The sequence below is a fragment of the Falco peregrinus genome, chromosome W, assembly GCF_023634155.1.
Source record: "Falco peregrinus isolate bFalPer1 chromosome W, bFalPer1.pri, whole genome shotgun sequence".
Classification (NCBI taxonomy): domain Eukaryota; kingdom Metazoa; phylum Chordata; class Aves; order Falconiformes; family Falconidae; genus Falco; species Falco peregrinus.
Window position 1 is genome coordinate 19,578,506 of NC_073743.1, and position 17,982 is coordinate 19,596,487.

General features: G+C 39.1%; 1 pseudogene; it reads left to right on the forward strand.

Annotated features, from left to right (window-relative positions):
* Nucleotides 1-14,775, forward strand: part of LOC129783053 (F-BAR domain only protein 2-like) — a 79,162-nt pseudogene extending 64,387 nt beyond the window's left edge.
* Nucleotides 14,776-17,982: the final 3,207 nt, after the last annotated feature.

Below are 17,982 nucleotides of genomic sequence, written 5' to 3' on the forward strand. Positions count from 1 at the left end.
CTGGCCCAGTGTGAATTTTTGAGCTTCCTGTATATTTAGTATCACAGCCGCAACTGCCCTTAGGCATCCAGGCCAGCCCTTTGCAGTCGCGTCTAACTGTTTAGAGAGGTAGCCAACTGCCCGACGGTATGGACCTAGCTCCTGTGCCAATATTCCTAGGGCAATGCCCTGTTTCTCGTGAGAAAAAAGGAGAAACGGCTTACCCACATCCGGGAGTCCTAAGGCCGGGGCTGACATCAGGGCCTTCTTTAGTTGTTCAAAAGCTTGTTCAGCCTCTTTATTCCATTCGAGGTGTTTCTGCTCAGTCGCTGTCAGCGCATATAATGGTTTAACAAGCAGTCCATAATTGTAGATCCACAATCGACACCACCCTGTCATTCCCAGAAAGGTTCGCAATTCCTTTACCGTCTGGGGTTTTTTAGTTTGGCATATCACCTCTTTGCGGGCCTGCCCCAAAGTTCTCTGTCCCGCGCTGATCTCATAGCCCAAATAATTCACTTTACGCTGCATTACCTGGGCCTTCTTCTTGGACACCCTATATCCTTGAAGCCCTAAGAAATTCAACAGACTCACCGTCCACGCCATACAATCTTCCTCTGTGTTGGTAGCGATCAGGATGTCATCCACGTACTGTAACAATTTTCCTTTCTCGGACGGGGCTTCCCAGGATTCCAGGTCTCTCGCAAGCTGATTGCCGAAAATGGTAGGACTATTCTTAAACCCTTGCGGCAACACCGTCCAAGTGAGCTGGGTCCTTCGACCACTTTTAGGATTTTCCCACTCGAATGCAAACAACTTTTGACTGGCTTCGTGGAGAGGGAGGCAAAAGAAAGCATCCTTTAAATCTAGAACAGTAAACCAGATTAATTCAGGTGCCAATACAGTCAGTAGGGTATACGGGTTTGCCACGACTGGGTAGAGATCCTCAGTAATCCTGTTCACTGCGCGCAAGTCTTGAACCACCCTATATGACCCATCGGACTTCCGAATAGGTAATATAGGAGTGTTGAATTCAGACTCACATTCCTTTAATAGTCCTAGCTGCAAAAATTTTTCTATCACCGGTCGGATTCCTTCCCTGTCCTCTTTCTTTAGAGGATATTGTTTAATTCTCACCGGTCGTTGACCTTCCTTTATCTTAACTTCAACAGGTGGAGCATTTTTCGCTCTTCCAGGCACATCAGTAGCCCAGACTCCTGGATACACTTGGTTCAGAATTTCCTCATCAATTTTCCCTTCTGAGGGGAGACTAGTTAGGACTAGACTTAATGCCTGTGTATATTGCCGATCCTTTACCTCCAGAGTAATTTCCCCTTTTTCAAACGTGATCTTTGCTCCTAATTGTTCCAACAGATCTCTCCCCAAAAGTGCCTTTGGGGAGTTGGGCATATATAAGAACTTGTGGATACCCCATTGTTTTCCCAATTTATACTTTAAAGGTTCGCAAAAATACGCCTTTTCACTTTGGCCAGTTGCTCCCTGTACTACAACGTAATCATCTCCTAAAGGCATTAAGGCTTGATTCAAAACCGAATATGTCGCTCCTGTATCTATCAAAAACTCCACTTGTTGCTGCTTTTCCCCTAGCTTAATTATAACCAGTGGATCCGCTAGGGTAGATTCCCCAGGTTCCCGTCAGTCTTCTATTACATTGGCTATCTTCACGTTCGCCGAGGTTTTCCGACCCCCTTCCCTGTTTCTAGGACATTCCCTTTTCCAATGACCAAAGCCCCTGCATATAGCGCACTGATCCCTTTCCAATCGAGACGAATCTCGCCTACTGCCTCTCCGTTCCCCTTTTTCTTGAATGGCAGCTATCAATTTCCTTTGTCCCCGCCGATATTCTTCTCTATTACTAAACACCCTCCACGCTTCATCCAACAATATTTCCAAGTTTCTACCTTCTGTAGAACGCAGCTTTTGAAGTTTTCGCCTTATGTCCCCTGTAGATTGACCCAGGAATAAAGAAACTAATTGCTGGATCCCTACCTCAGACCCAGGGTCCAGCGGCATGTTACGGCGCATCACATCCCTCAGCCGATCCAGGAACTCAGACGGGGACTCAGAAGGAGTTTGCTTAACTGCATATAAAGCTGACCAGTTTATAGTTTTGGGAATTGCTCTCTCCATTCCCTTCGAAATCCATTCCTGATATTCCTGTAATCTTTGCATATGTGCCGATCTATTAGCATCCCACTTTGGGTCTTGGAGGGGGAAATGTTCCTTAACATCCCCTCCTGTAATTTTATAATAGTCTTCGGCCAGATTTCCTGCTGTTTTCAAAACTAGCTGTTTTTCAGTTTCAGTCAAATATTCCAATAATAATTGTATATCATTCCAATCGGGATTGTGTTGTTTCACGATAAATTGGAACTGCCTGGTTACACTTATCGGGTCTCTTCTATAATCCTTTGCAATCTTTCTCCACTCTCTCAAATCAGCAGTGGAGAAAGGCACTTTAATTAGCATTGTTCCACCATCTGGCCCCACCGCCTCTTGGAGGGGTGCTTGTAAAATAGTCAGGGCAGACTTCTGCCGAGTGCGGGAAGATACAGGGCTATCAGGAGGATTTGAGGCTCCTTCCGAGTCCGCATCCTGGTCCCGTGCCCGGGGGGGAGGTTTAAACAAGTCATTTAAGTCCTGTTCTGGGGCTTGGTGAACTTTGTCTGCCTTTGTACACCTCTGCCCAATGCTGCAGGAAGAACAGCATCTTTTCAGTTTACTTCTACCCTCTTTATTTTCCCGCTCGAATGCGAGTACCATAGGGTCCTGTGGGGGTATTATCCCACAGTCCCTTTGCCACTCCAGATGGTTTCGCAGAGTGAAAAACATATCTGCATATGACACTTCATCCCATTTCCCTTCTCTTCTCAAGAACAGCATAAGCTGTAACAAAGTATTATAATCCAATGTTCCATTAAACGGCCACTTAACTTCGCCCTCTAACTTATACAATGGCCACCACTGATTACAATATTTAATGAGGGTCTTTTTACTTTCTGTGCTTCCCTTCCCAACAATATCCTTCCAATGGGCGAGTATACAACCCAGAGGACTCTTTTTTAGTATCCCTCCTTGGGTGTTACCCATTTTCAATATACTCTTAAGGAATTTAAACTGACTTTTAAATTCTCTTTTTACGCCTGTCAGCCACACTCTCACTTATTCTCACTCAATTCCACTCTCACGGACGGACGTCCATGCACTCAGAGAAAATCACACACACATCACTTCACACAAACACTATGGTTCGACAAATTCAAATCGGTAGTCTATTCCAAATGCCTTATTGCCATAACCAAAATCAATACCAAGAGAAATTTAACACAGCATCGCTCCAGTTAACAACCTTTTAGCAGCTGCAAATATCTTGTGAATTACAAGAGGCCCGCTTACCCCTCTCCTGCTTCTCCTGGCTCCCAACAACGGGATACAGCGGTTACCTCAAACTCAGTCGATCTATCCCCGAGATCGCTACCGGCCGCTCTATCGGCCAGTGAGTTTCCCAATTGCAGTCCCAAACCCAATAGGTACCCAACCAACGGGCACTATGCTGCACGCCAGACGTCTCTGCGTGATTTATCAGCAGTCCCGAATGTGCGTACGCTCAAGTCCCTTCGTTAAACATACCGTTAAATCCGCAGCTTCAAGAGGCTGTTGTCCACTCCCGTGGTGATCGGCCGGCAGCGGAGACTCCTCCGAGTAAAATGCTCGGGGCGCGCCTAGGAGCGTCCGCTCCGCAGTCGGTCCCGCAGCCGAGTGGAGATCCTCCTGGCTGGCTCGCCAAAAACTGATGTGCGGAAAGCAGACTCCACAATCTGTAAGATTGTAAAGTAGGTATGTTTATTCAGCGCTGGGCAGCACGGGGGGTAGTCCCGCCGAAAACCGTGCGCGCCTGACACGAAAACTTGCTCTATTTTATAAGGCAACTCATTACATATTCATAATATGTTGCAATACGCCTATACATATGCATTACCTATCCCCGCTTCGTATTAAAATTAGTTCTGCAAGTCATTTCCATATTTTTCTCTCGACTGAGTTTGCGCAGTGTCTCCTGGTGGTGGTCGTCAGGGGTCCTGAGGATGAAGGCAGGCGAGTCTTCCTCGTGACCGCTAGTTGCCCCCACATCTGGCGCAGGCTCAGTAACGTCCTGGTCTTTGTCCAAACCGCAGAACCGGCTTTGGCTTGTTCTTGCAAGGTTGTAATTGTTCTTTGGACTTATATGGTCATAAAGCTGGACTTATATGGTCATAAAGCTCTCTACTCCCGTATACCTTATCACAGCACCCAAGCAAACCATGTAAGATTTGGCAAACAGCTAAGCAGACTATCATAATTGTTAAACTTTACCCTAAACAGCTAAGCAGACTATCATAATTGTTAAACTTTACCCTATTTCTTAACCCCCCTCTCTCTCACTGGGGGCCGGATTGAGGACCCTGGGGAGCCGTATCCGGCCCGTGGGCCGTAGTTTGAGGACACCTGGTCTATAGGAAGATATGAGCTCTAGTAGAAACTTTTCTTCTGGGGAAGCATTTACAAGGTTCCACTTGTGTCCATTAAGATCTGAGTTTGGATTGCAGTCCTTCCCTTGGTTGGGATACCTGCAGATCTCTCTTCTACTTGACTGCCTATTTTCATGAAGACTGTAGTAATGTTATCTCCGAGTCCTCTGTTCTGTCTGTCAAATCCATTTGATTTGTCTATAATTTCAAAAGTAATTAAGAAGGGAGCCACAGATGCATAGAAAATAATGCCAAACCTTTTTTCATAGGAAACTAGAATGCAAACAAATATATCAAGGCATCCAAAACTTTTCATTAACCTCTTTACATATGAGTGTAGCATAATTAAGTTTATATAGAATTATATACCATTTTTATTGTTAGGGACTGATTTGAATTTTTAACTTTCAAACTCTAATTTGTGGAACACAAGTGTAACATTAGTGAAATTAAATATTTTTTTTATTTGCATTTTGTAATGTTTAGTTCTGACATATCTTGAATAGCTTCTGTTGATACAGGGTACGAGGCTTTGTAGTCAGTCACAATACAAGACAGAAGCACTTTGAATACCTGATTTTCTTTCTGCATCTCTGACAATGGAAGAAAATGACTGGCTGCTCTTTGGTTTTGTGTGTTTTGGGTTAATAAGCACCCTAAGGAATGAAAGCTGAGAATATGTTATACCTCTGTCTTAACCTAATGGTACACTTGAGTCAAATTTACATCTCAAATATGTTGAAAGTGAAGAGGCTCTTTTTTTCTCCTGTTAAGATTATGAGCTTCATCTGCTTGCTTTGAGTTTGCTTTGGTCCTCATCTGGATGTACAGGAAAGGAAGTCAGTCCAGTTCAGTAAAATGGTAGAAAGTTCATCTGGCAAAAAAAGAAAGAGTGAACTGTTCAGCTCAGCAGTATCTTGAAGCATACTCCGAGGAAAACTTGATAAGGAGCTCTCATAACCACTGTAGATATCTCCAGGAGAAGAGAAAACAGGCAGAAATCAAACTGAAGTTCAGTTAAGGTTCTTTGCTTCTTGACCTGCTGACCAACCTGTGAGCAGTGTTAACATTGCTGAGGAAGAGCTAAATGAAGTAGCTAAACTGCAGTATGCTCCACATGTTCCTCTCTTGTCCTTTATATGTGCCTCAGAGGAACCAATGACATGGTTATGGTGTGGCTTCTTCCATTGCTTGTTGGATGCCAGATGGGACAGAGCAAGGAAACTGAGTCAAAGTATTGACTGAAACTCTAAAAATAAGTTTTGGGAATAAAATTCTCAGTCCTCGTGCTTTCTGAATAGGCAGTTTACTTTATTATGTCCTTATGTTTTATTTCTTTAAAAAATTATTCACCCCAGAAAGTTTGTAGAACATACTAATGCAAAGGTAGAGTTATAAATCCTACATATTTAATGTATATTTTAAACTACATAATACCTTAATCAATAATGTGTTGTGAACACAGGGGAAGCCGTGGGGTTTTTTTGTTATATCTTTTACTGCTTGATAGAACCTCTGAGAATGTGAAACTTTCTTCCAAGGAAGTCCACCTTTCCAGTGACTTCCAGAGAGTTCAAGTCACATCCATATTGAGCTTATTTTTATTGCAAATGCTACAAATAACATTTTTGGGTAAGAGGCTAGAGCAGGGGTCCTCAAACTACAGCCTGCAGGCCGGATACGGCCCCCCCGGGTCCTCAATCTGGCCCCCGGTATTTGCAGAACCCCCACCCCCCCACCCCCCCCCACCGGGATTTGGGGGGGAAACCAAGCAGCCGCAGATGACTGCCTGCCACTTCATCCGCACGCCGGCCCCCTGGTTAAAAAGTTTGAGGACCCCTGGGCTAGAACTTCGTTCCCAATCATATTAATAACTACTTCTTATGGAAACAAAATTTGCCCGGATCTTCTTCCTCTGTGTTGAAGTTCAAAAATGGCATGTGTATACAGGAAGGTTGTGGGGTTTTCCTCCGTTCAGTGTGGTAGGCAAATCAGGTCTTGTCTGCATTGTATGCCTGGTATTTAAATGATGCACTGTGATCCACCACATAACATATAGTTCTGTCTGTGTAGGAGTGTGGAGAAGGGAGTAAGAATTAGTCAAGTAAATGTAAATGCCTTCATTAACGAGATTTGTGATTATTTATCTCACCCAAAGGGCTGTGTCTTCTGCCACTGTTACAAAATGTAGATTAGTAAATAAAATTCTGATGTTTCAAAAAGCAGAACTGTCTAACTGTTCAAAATATTGAAAACAATATTTTGAGATTACTACTGAACTTGTGTAGAGGAATTATAGAGGAATGAAGGCAGGTTAATTAACATTGATAATATACAGCTGTGGGCTTGCATGGCCAGATGTGGCAGCAGCCCATGGCAGTGGTGGGTCCAGAGCAGGTCCGGCTAGACAGCGGTGATGGCTGTGCCGGGGGAAGGCTCGGAAGCAGTGCGGTGCCATGGGCGGCTCCTGCTGCTGCTATTGTTCAGCCTGGCAGTATTCTTGCTGGTGTTTATGTGCTTGTTGAAGGTGTCTCCACTCGTAGAAGAAATCGGTGACCACAAGGATGTTAAGAAGCTTTTCAGGACATGGAACGATGTGTTAGTGCTGTATTCTAGATCTGCTGCTGAAAGCTCACTCAGGTTACTGTTCGGTGTGACCCAGGAGGTGAAAGGACAAGGTACTATAAGCTCATCAGAACCCCCCTCTGAAGAAAACAAAATCCCAGATGTCAAGAAAGCAGATGAGAAGAAAGGTGATCAGCCCCCAGAAGCTGAAAAGCCCAAGATAAAAGTGAAGAATGTGGAAGAAGCAGAGAGAGAGAGAGAGAGAGAGTGAGTGAGTGAGTGAGAGAGAGAGTGAGTGAGTGAGTGAGTGAGTGAGTGAGTGCACCCTGGATGAAGGAGAGGCCCTGGGAGAAGAAAGAGGCCTGTATGAGGAGAGGCTGGCTGGAAGAGGAGCACGGAGAAGAAAGAATCTGGATGCAGTGGAGGCAAGAAGCAGGGTGGACTGGCCTGAAGAGGCTGAAGAAACAGTGTGGACAATAGATGAACTGTTGAAACCTTGTGGGGGGTTGGTGGCTGTGCTGGGGCAAGGTGTGGGAGCTACCTATTGAAGTAAACCTGGTATGGGATGGTAAAAGCCTTGTTTCAGCTGGCTAGTTTTGATAGTGCTGTGACAAACTTGTAAGTAAGGTTTCTGAGGTACCATTTTGCTTGTATGGGATGCAATTTTTCTTTGTCAATACAAAGGTATATTAAGTATCTCTTCCACCCTTTGTAATTTTTATAAGAAGTTTATAACTGGTGAAATATTGAAAACATCTGGGTTGTGTTTTTTGTAGTAAGCTTGCTGTAGCATCTCAGCAGTTCACATAGACTAATTATGCATGCAAAGACACAAGTGAGATTTTTTGAATGGGAAAATCATCTGTGTATCCAAGTCTATCCCTTTATATACAATATATGTGAGTGGGTTTTTGCACATTTTTAAAACTTAGATTACAATATTAGAGACTTGTTTATCTCTCTCCCAAAGCATTTTATGAAATGAAGTGCTTGGGTAAGAATTCTAATTAATTAATAATGATAAGCTATGAAATAATGGAGTTGATTCCCATAGAAAATTTGGGTTCTCTGTTTTACACTAATAGGATAGGTAAAGCATTAAAAGAAATATGTTGAGAAACACAGTGAAATTTATTGGGGAATGAAATTAAGAACTCTTCTATTTACAGTCTTTTTTTTCATCTTTTTAAAAACACTTTCATCTCTGTAATACTTTTGTGATCTCTTGTGTTTAGCCTAGGCCATTCAGCCCTTCATTGACCTCTAACTCAAGTCCACCACCTGCAGCTCCCTTGGCACATGCAGAGAGTATTTTCTCAATATCCTCTTCTGCTTCCCTCAGTGCAGCAAACATACCTACAGTTGGTAAGTTAAATTAACCATTTTAACTCATTTTAGAAATGGTGTAATTCTGCCACTGAGTTCCACCTGGCAGGAGAACCATTCCTTGAAGTTGTTCCATATGTGAGTCTAGTCTAGGTACTTCAAGCATCCTTTGCAATACCTGCTTCTAAATGACACTGAGAAACAGGACAGTGGATTTGACTAGATTAGACCATAGATCCAATTATGGCATGTTCTTTAGTGACATATTTTTCAAAATTAAAATATTCCATGAATTTATATTTAGTGTACTTGTATATCTATTCATCAAGCACAACATTATCACATATTTTTTCAGATGATGTTATTGTATATGTACAGAAATATTTTGGGATGCTGATAAATTTGAATTAATATAAATGTTCACAAAATTTAGTTCTCTTTATGTTATTTTTATTGTTTGTTATCCTGTAATTGCAGTTTGCAAAAAAAAAGAAACTTTTTCAAGTTAATGAAGTATATAAGCTAAACAGAGGTGTTTAGTAAAAGCAAAACAACCAACCGACCAATAAATATGAAGATGAAAAGCAAATCAGTCTTTCTGTGCTGCCACTAATTTCAGAAGGTTTTCTTGTGTTTTTAAAGTCCTTCCTTTATGATATTTGATTATAACAAATAACAAGGAGACTTGTGGGAGGAGGGGGAGGGGGTATTTGTGAGGCTTTTTTAAAGACATTTTATTTCTGTAGCAGAATTGATGTATTTCATTCCTGAACACTATTAACACTTTAGTCCCAATTTAAATCAGACTCTTGAGTTAATACTCAGTTATCTATGAATGTTACTGATGCCAGGGATTCCTCACCCAGGTTCAGCACCTCAGAAGAGCATCTGCACAGCTTCTAGCAGGAGTTCTGCATTGAAAGCAATGCAACTGTTTCCACCCTGTGCAAGACCAAAGCTTGTAGGGTCTGCCTAGCCTTAGCTGCTGCAGTGCTGGCACAGTTCACTGTCCACCAGTTTCCCAAATTCTGAGGAGCATCATAGAAAGATAACTGATATTTTGGTTGCCAGAGTCCATCCATCAGGCCTTAGCACTGGTGCCAAGGAACCAGAAGTTGGTGACAGCAGCAGCATCAGTAGCCCCAGGGGGTGGTGGGGGGGTGGGGTGTTGACTGTAATTATCTTGTTCCAAGTAAACTTGTAGGCATGCATAATTGAATTTCTTTTATGCTTTAGCCTTGTTTTAATTTGAAAAGTATTTTTTATATATTAAATTGTTTAACATCCATTTTTGCTTGAAATATTTTTTCTTGCAATGTTTTGTTTCATTTAAATGTAATGGAGGACGATCATTTGAACAGAACACTTCCTACAATTGAAAAGCTTTGTGAGACACCACCAGGTGTTGTACTAGAAGCAGATTTACATGTTAACTAATCATCCTAATTGACTACAGCTAATAACATCATATTTCTTTTGAAACAAATTTCTCCAGCTATTTCTGATGTCTGGCAGATACAAGTAGCTTGAAAACTCAACTACTTAACAAGTTATATGTTGCTGAAGTCACCAAAACTTGATATAACCACTTTTATACAACATAGTTTTCCATCTATTCCCCCCCAAAAGAAGCTGAAAATTGGTCTTGTTTCTTCAGTTTATCATTACTACTTTCTCGGAAGAAAAGGGAATGTATTTTTAGTGTGACAATCCTTATTCTCATAAGACAAATAAAACCATTTCTATATTTCTGAATAACACAAAGCTTTGAAGATACAGATAATAAAGATAACAATTTCTTACTACATTTTATTTTTACAACAGCAGCTTAGCCAATATTAAAATTACCTGAATTGTTGTTCTTAAACTGAACTAAACCCATTTGATCAGATTGATTTATTTGCCCTTTTTATGGCCAACAATGCAGTCTTTTATTCTGCAGTTTGGCGTGGTTGTGTCATTAGCTCTTGAGTCAGCACAGCTGAAGGGCTGTTAGTGGTTGGGGCTGAGGCAGGTGGCAGGGCACCAAAGCCAGATGTGCTGGTGCTGCCAAAGGTCCTAGAACTGGACTCATGAGCTGTACTGCAGCCTGAGTGAGATACGGTGAGTCTGTCTTGACACAGCTGTGACATCCCATCCCTCTGAGAGCTCACAGCAGGCATGTGATACAAGCTGTTTCAGCAGTGGTACAAAAAATTAGTAAGATGCTCTCCACTATGCTACTGCACTAATAAAAAGATAGAACTTTCAGTATTCTGTTTTATGTTCAGTACACATATAAAACACTACTGAAAAGTAAAATCCCATGACAACCAGTTTTGTCAATTATACACATACATTTCAAAAAACCTTAGCTGAGGTCTGAGTTGATTTTTATAGCTATGCATTAGAACTTTGTTGTGTAGACACAGGCATCTGTGAAGGCTGATGTAGGCCTAGTAATTATTTTTCTTGTAAACTGCTATGTATTTCCAGGTACCTCCAAGGTACTCCAAGAATCTTTACTACATAAACATTAGAAAACTTTGCAAAATACTTCTCCAGCAATTTCTACTTGGGAATTTTAATCTTTTTTGGCTGAAATAGTTAAAAGAATGTTCAACAGTTTGCTTATGTGGGGTAATATTAATGTATGTGCATTTATTTTCATATATACCATTACTGAATTATTTGCATTTCTGTTACTATTTTATCATACTCTAAGTATACAATATCCATACTCTAAGTATATGATAGGGGCATTTTTTTAAAGTACTGTAGTTAACATCTAATTTCCTTTGGATCTGTTGACTTCAGTTTCATCAGTAGCCATTTTAATGCAGTGTTCCTCTGTCTCATATGTATTCCCTTGTGTCTGTCCATTTACAAAATATCATACTGATAGTCCTGTTTTTTCAGACTGCTAAGCAGTGTTTTGATGGTGTGATTGTACTGTACTATGTTTATATTTTTCTACGTGCTTTTCAGGTAATGCTTCAGACTGCTGTGATCTTGATAGTAGTAACCTCTTGTAAAAATGACATATGTAGTCAACTATTCTGACATCTATTGCTAAGCTTTTCGAAAATTAAACCTGTACACTGTATGTATTCTAGGTGTTTCATGTGGTCCCGGCCCTGTCAGATTTGGAAACCAGGACACCTTGCCTGTTGCAGTAGCCCTTACTGAATCTGTTAACGCCTATTTTAAAGCAGCAGATCCCACAAAGTTAGTTTAATAGTTACTTGTTTTGAATGTAATAAGTTACAATAAGAAAACACACTGGTTTTACTTTTAATATTTTGGGGGAAAATGTATATACATTAGAAGGGGGATTTACAGGGGGGTTTCCCCTGATATAAGTGTCAGCAGTGGCTTATCACACTCTATTGGCCTGCATCCTGCTAAGAGTTCATATATCCCTGCTTTACAAAAATGTGTTCAATGAGAACACTGAAAATGAGAAGTCAGGTAGGTGCTACATGTAAATTTGGGCAGCTTAAAAGCACCTCATTCCCTCTGTCACATTGCTTGCTATGCTACTTAGGTCTTGCCTAAGCATAGTTGTGCCATTTTTCAAAACCTGAAAAATATCCACCCATACCTCTGTATGCTTAACCAGCTAAACTTTTTTTCTTATTTCATCTGAAATCCAAGTTAAAAGTGATAGTACATTGTCATAGTGCCACATTACTCTCATTTGAAATTGATTTTCTGTTTTGAATTCAGCTCAGAATTCAGATTGTACAAGTACAATGATTGCTTTAAAATTAGTATTAACACTAGGCAGTTAATGAGTTGCAATAAAACTGATGTTTTCATTCTCTTCTAGATGTATTGTGAAGATCACTGGTGATATGACAGTATCATTCCCAAGTGGGATTATTAAAGTCTTCACCAGCAACCCATCTCCAGCTGTGCTCTGCTTCAGGGTAAAAAAACACAAGTAAACTAGAGCAGATTCTTCCAAATGCACGACTTGTGTACAGGTTTTGTATTTTATTTTTTTGTAATATAATAGTAAACTGCATTATTTTTAAAATGTGAATTGTTGTATATGTAAATCAGAATTCTCTATAGTTTTGTTGATTTGCTTATACATAATTTAATTTCCTGAACTAATCTTGTTTAGCTCAGTTTTGTTCCAATGCCACCATTAAAAATTTCAGTGATTGAAACTTATGCTGAATATAATAGAAGCCATAAAAAGTAGTTTGCAAATGTAGCTGTGTTTTGTACACACATTTTATAAATAAAATGGTTTAATAAACTATTTTTTAAAGAAAAAAACAAAACAATTTTTCTAAACAAATTACATGAACAATATAACTAATTACAGATACAGAGAAAAATTATATGTCAAAAATAGGATGCTCTTATATTGTCATATGTATTTCTTTATACAGTAGTAACAATGGTAAGATTAAATTATGAAACAGTAGTCTTAAATAGGAAACAAGCAGTAGGAGCTACACCTAATCTCATTTGTCAGTTATTAGTGTATTCTTAAGCTGTGTCATTTTTATGGTAGAACAGATCCATTACATAACTGTATCTCTCAACTGTATAGCAACATACTTAGGAGAATTTTTAAGAAAAAAAAAAAGCTGCTGGTTGAGTAGGATAATTGTTGAAATCACAGCATTTGGACACCTTTAAAAAAAAAGAAAACAGTTGTAAAAGCAGATATCTTTTTTAGCTGAGCAGTTTCTATTTCATTTATTGGATAAATTATTTGAAAACCAGTTAAAAGCTTCTAGATGCTACATTTTTTAAATTACTGAAATAACTTGAAACAATGAAACCACATGCATCCATTCTTTTGTATTTAATTTGATTTTGATCCTTCATACTTAATGTAATAAATGATTCATACAAAATTAGATTTATCATTCTTTGACATGACAGTTTATAACTGAAATGTTAGCAGAGCCATATCTGACTGAGTTATACTGAAAAAATATATTTTGGAAAAAAGTGAAAATGTCTAGTATTGTTGTCTGAGTGCTGTAATACTTCACCTGTAATTAGAAAGGATTGATGTACTGGATATTCATGAAGTTAAACCTCTATGGTAATAATTTGACCTTTTATCATATACTGCAACGACTATCATTTGCTTAGTATTTATAGAGATGGAACTTTTTAACGTGAGTGATATTTATTGAGACATCAGAATTTCTGTTTTGAATTACACTTGGTTGTGTAGCAAGAGAAGGATTTTACTACTGGTTTCATTTGTTTAAATTTTGGAAGGCCTCTGTGATAAGTATTTATCTATATATTTTACTGAAAATGGAAATTGCATGAATGATACACTGTATTGAGAACCAAATTCTAAGTAAATTGGACAGGCTACTGGTATGTAAGTGACTGTTCTAGGACATTCAACCCATTGCAGTCATATTTACTATGTTCCAGGTGCTTGTTTTCAGCTTTCACTCTGCACACACACTGCATTCCTCCTTAGGGATGGATGCAGTTTCTCTCTATGTATCCACAGATGATCCGTCAAACATTTTGATTCTTAAGTGATTTGAATTTTGTTTCTGAATCAGTTTTCTTAAAAGCTTCATCCTTATTAAAAAATAAACCTGATGCAACCGGAGCTGAAAATATTCTTGATCTGCAAAACACCTTTTTGTGCTCCAGTAGCTTCCAACCAGGATTTTGCTTCTGCAGTCATGTGCTCTCTTACCTACATATAGAAATGATATAATAAATTGTTAAGAAATTATATAATAAATTGTTACTAAGATTGAATATGACTATAAGTATCTGAGAAAAAATTGTTTATAATAATTTGAAAATCACTTTTAATTGAAAAAATTTTGAAAGCCTATGTTATAAATATGTTAAAGTGTGGTAACACATACAGCACAAATCTTAATTCAGTGCATTAGTGAAGCTATGTCATAACGAAAACTAATTATGATTTTACGATTTATTTCAAACTGGATAGCATTCCTTTTCAAAGGCCACTTTCATCCCACCTCCCACACATTCTCATGGCAACTGTTTGTATTAAAATTGTGTTTTATAAAATGTAAAATCCAAATTTGGCATTAACTCCATCTTGTGATGCAGATCATCAGTGGAGGAAACTCACTGCTCCATAACCTGGAAGGAGACTTTTTACCAGACACAACAAGCAGTTAATTTTTCTTAATATTTAGGAAGTTACAATTATGTTATAAAGCATTAGAACAAATTCTTGCTTGAAATAGTGAAGGGGAAAGATCTAGTCTTAATTTTTAGACATCCAAAATAATACAACTCAGTGTTGCCTTTTGATGCCTACCTTTCTTTTTCTTTTCTTTGTAGTGATCAGTCACAAAGTGACTCCAGTATTTGCATTGTGCCAAAAAGCATTACATTTCAAGTCTTGCATGTTTGAGAAAAGCTTAAGATCAGCATCTTAATATCTGTGTACCTTTTGTTTTCTTGGAATTGCTAGATAATTGGTTTCCATTTCAGTTGTCATGAAAGGGCAATTTTACTTTAGAGCATGCAAAAAAACCCAGGAATTCCTTCAAGGATAGAGTAAGCTAAAAACAGTTCAAGGTACTAAAGCAGCAAATAGCATATTTACTGTGCAGTGCCCTTTATTGGACTGATTACCAGGCCTCTTAATTGAAAACTCTCTGTTTATCTTCAACTCTGCATATTATTGCACTACTGAGTATTCCTTCTCAACTCAGTTTGACCTCCATGTTTACTGACATATTGATTTTTAAATTCTCATTTAGTTAATACCATTAGAAAGCATACAGTCTTTAAAGAGTAAAATAATCTTAGAAACACAAGAGGCCTATTCTGGATTGCTTATTAAACATTTAATACTCAAATTCTGCATTTTCTATAGCTGCTTTCACTTCATTTGGGATCCATTCTTTGTTTTTAAATCTGGGATAGCTATTTTAATTATTGTTTATAATATTTATAATTGTTATAATTATTAATTGCATAATAATTATTATATTAAACAGAAGGTGATGAGCCACTACAGCTATTCTCTTGCCTTTTGCAAAATAATTAAGGAGACCCTCAACCTTCTCCATAGCTGAAGTTGATATCTTCAGTACACTGTGGGAGAGCCTGCAGGATGTCTTCCCTTGTAAGAATTCCTGCTTTGTCCATGTAGCTATGAGCTAGGGCTTAACATTACTGCATTTGGTGCTGACTGAGTGTGGGGGTCATAGTTCACCTAAGCATCCTTCTTTGCTTCCAGGCAATAACGAGTTTCCTAGAGGGAGAAGTGGGGAACCTCTACCCCTGTTTCCCCGAGCTATAATATTTCTGGATTGCTCAAGGTGGCAGGTCTTTTGCCAGCTGATCCCCAAGCGATGCCACAAAAACATAAATTAGAATGCAGAGGGGTTTTTGGCAAATGGCTCCTTCTAGCCTTTCTTCTAAGGGATCATCCAACTTAAAACAGTCCTACAATAACCTGGTTTTGGTCAAAAAGAGTAAAACCATGATTTGTGTTTCAGGAAGCAGTTCATCCACTGTGTAAGCAGCAACAGTGCAGTTTCCTACTTTTCATGATACTGAGGGTTAAGAAAAGCCAATAGTTGTCACAAGTTGAGAAGTACTTTCAAAAAATATCACATCTTTCTTAAATTGGTGACTGTTACCCTGACACCAGTTTTTAAGCAAAAACCATGCTGAGTTTTACCCTTGAGTCATTCCCAGCCCAGGGGAACACAGACTCAGCTATATTCCTATTCAAGTCATCAATAAAGGTAAATGTGTTTGTACCAACACACAGCAAGAGTAATATCCAGCAGGCATGTTTCACTATTTCAACTATTCACAACAGTCTATGAGCTGTTATTTCAGCATCTGGATCTTAAGACCTTGTTCCTATGTCCAGCAGTACCAGTAACCAGCTATGTCCTCTTCACAGAAGCTGTGAAGTATGCACAGCATACTGTGCTATATACAATGCAGTTTGAAAGCAAGACAGATTTCTACATTGACCCTGTAAAAGTTAACTGGTAACAATTTGGAATCTCCTGCTACTATATTTGAAATCCCATGATGCCTTCTATTGTTTTTCTGGAATTAAGAAAACAGTAGAATATTTTTAAGAACTTTGTTAGTGTTCATAGTGGACAACAATATCTGCCATCACTCATCTGTCCAGTCCAATGACAGATTATCCAACCACATTAAAATTCTTGTTAAGGCTCTACTGGACATTTTTCTTTAGTTAAAGGACCTTCTAGTCTCTTAGACTTGTTAAAGTATTCTGTACTTGCCTCTGTATCTGCACTGTGAATGTTTAGTGAAGCCTTCTTCACCTCTCTTCCAGCAAGGCAGGAGGGTTTTTATTGTTATTGTTGCCATTAGCTATAAAGACAGACATGAAGTGTATGTTTACAATGGATACACAAGTAGATCTAACCAGATTTGCAAATAATGATTCAAATTAATGTTAGACCAAATCAGGTACATCTTTCAGTGTTCTTCCCAAACTTCACTGGCTCTACAGAGAATACTCTCAGCATCTCGTATGCACTCCACTGTCATCTCTGTAACCCAACTATAGTAATTGTAGCAATTGGATTGAGGCAAGGAATATGTTAAAAGTAATGTGGGAATATTTATGTAGTGAATAAACTAGTGCCATCTTTCCAGAATAAAGCAAAATGCATTAAGATTCAAGAGACCTCCTTGCTATACTCAAGCAAGTATATACTATACTTTTAAATCAGAAACACACAGGGCTGCTTGTAAGGACTGTATTGCAACTACTTACACCTTTACTTAGAGAGCTACTGTTAGCATTCAAGTGATCTGCTCTTGGCCAAAGCTTATCTTGGAGATTCCCTTTGGCCTGTCACTTTCCTGAGTTAAGAAATACTGTGCTCTAATAAGTTTGTATAGCAGCTGCTTTCCTCTAGGAGGGGCTTAAACTCTGCAGAAGCCCCCACACCTACTGACTGTGAGCAGATTATGGGCAATTCATTTATAGTGCTACAAATTGGGCTCTGAACTGGAGGTTGGAATATAGAGGTTGTGCAAAAGAAATAAACATTAATGAAATGCTTTCTGATGTGGTCATCAAACAAAAAATTCATAAATTATACCTCATCTAAAGCTATTTGGCTGGATTGCACAACCAAATATTAGTGATAACCAAGTCAACATTACTTGATTAGATTTATTGTTTATAAACAAATTCAAACTAATAGTTGGGGCAGATGGTACTTCAAAAGGTCAGCTTTTAGATTTTTCTAGATGCTCATAAAGCAATAATCCCATGATTGAGAAAAACACCCAAACTGGCTTAAGCTACAGCTACATGATGGGTCAGTTGACCAGCCCAATATTGCCAAAAGACATAGGCCGCACTCTTCCTCTTCACCCACCTGTACTGATTTTGGCTGGGATGGAGTTAATTTTCTTCACAGTAGCTAGTATGGGGTTATGTTTTGTATTTGTGCTGGAAACAGTGTTGATAACACAGGGATGTTTCAGTTACTGCTGAGCAGTGCTTACACACAGTCAAGGCCTTTTCTGCTTCTCACCCCATCCCACCAGTGAGTAGGCTGGGGGTGCAAAAGAAGTTGGGAGGGGACACAGCCGGGATAGATGA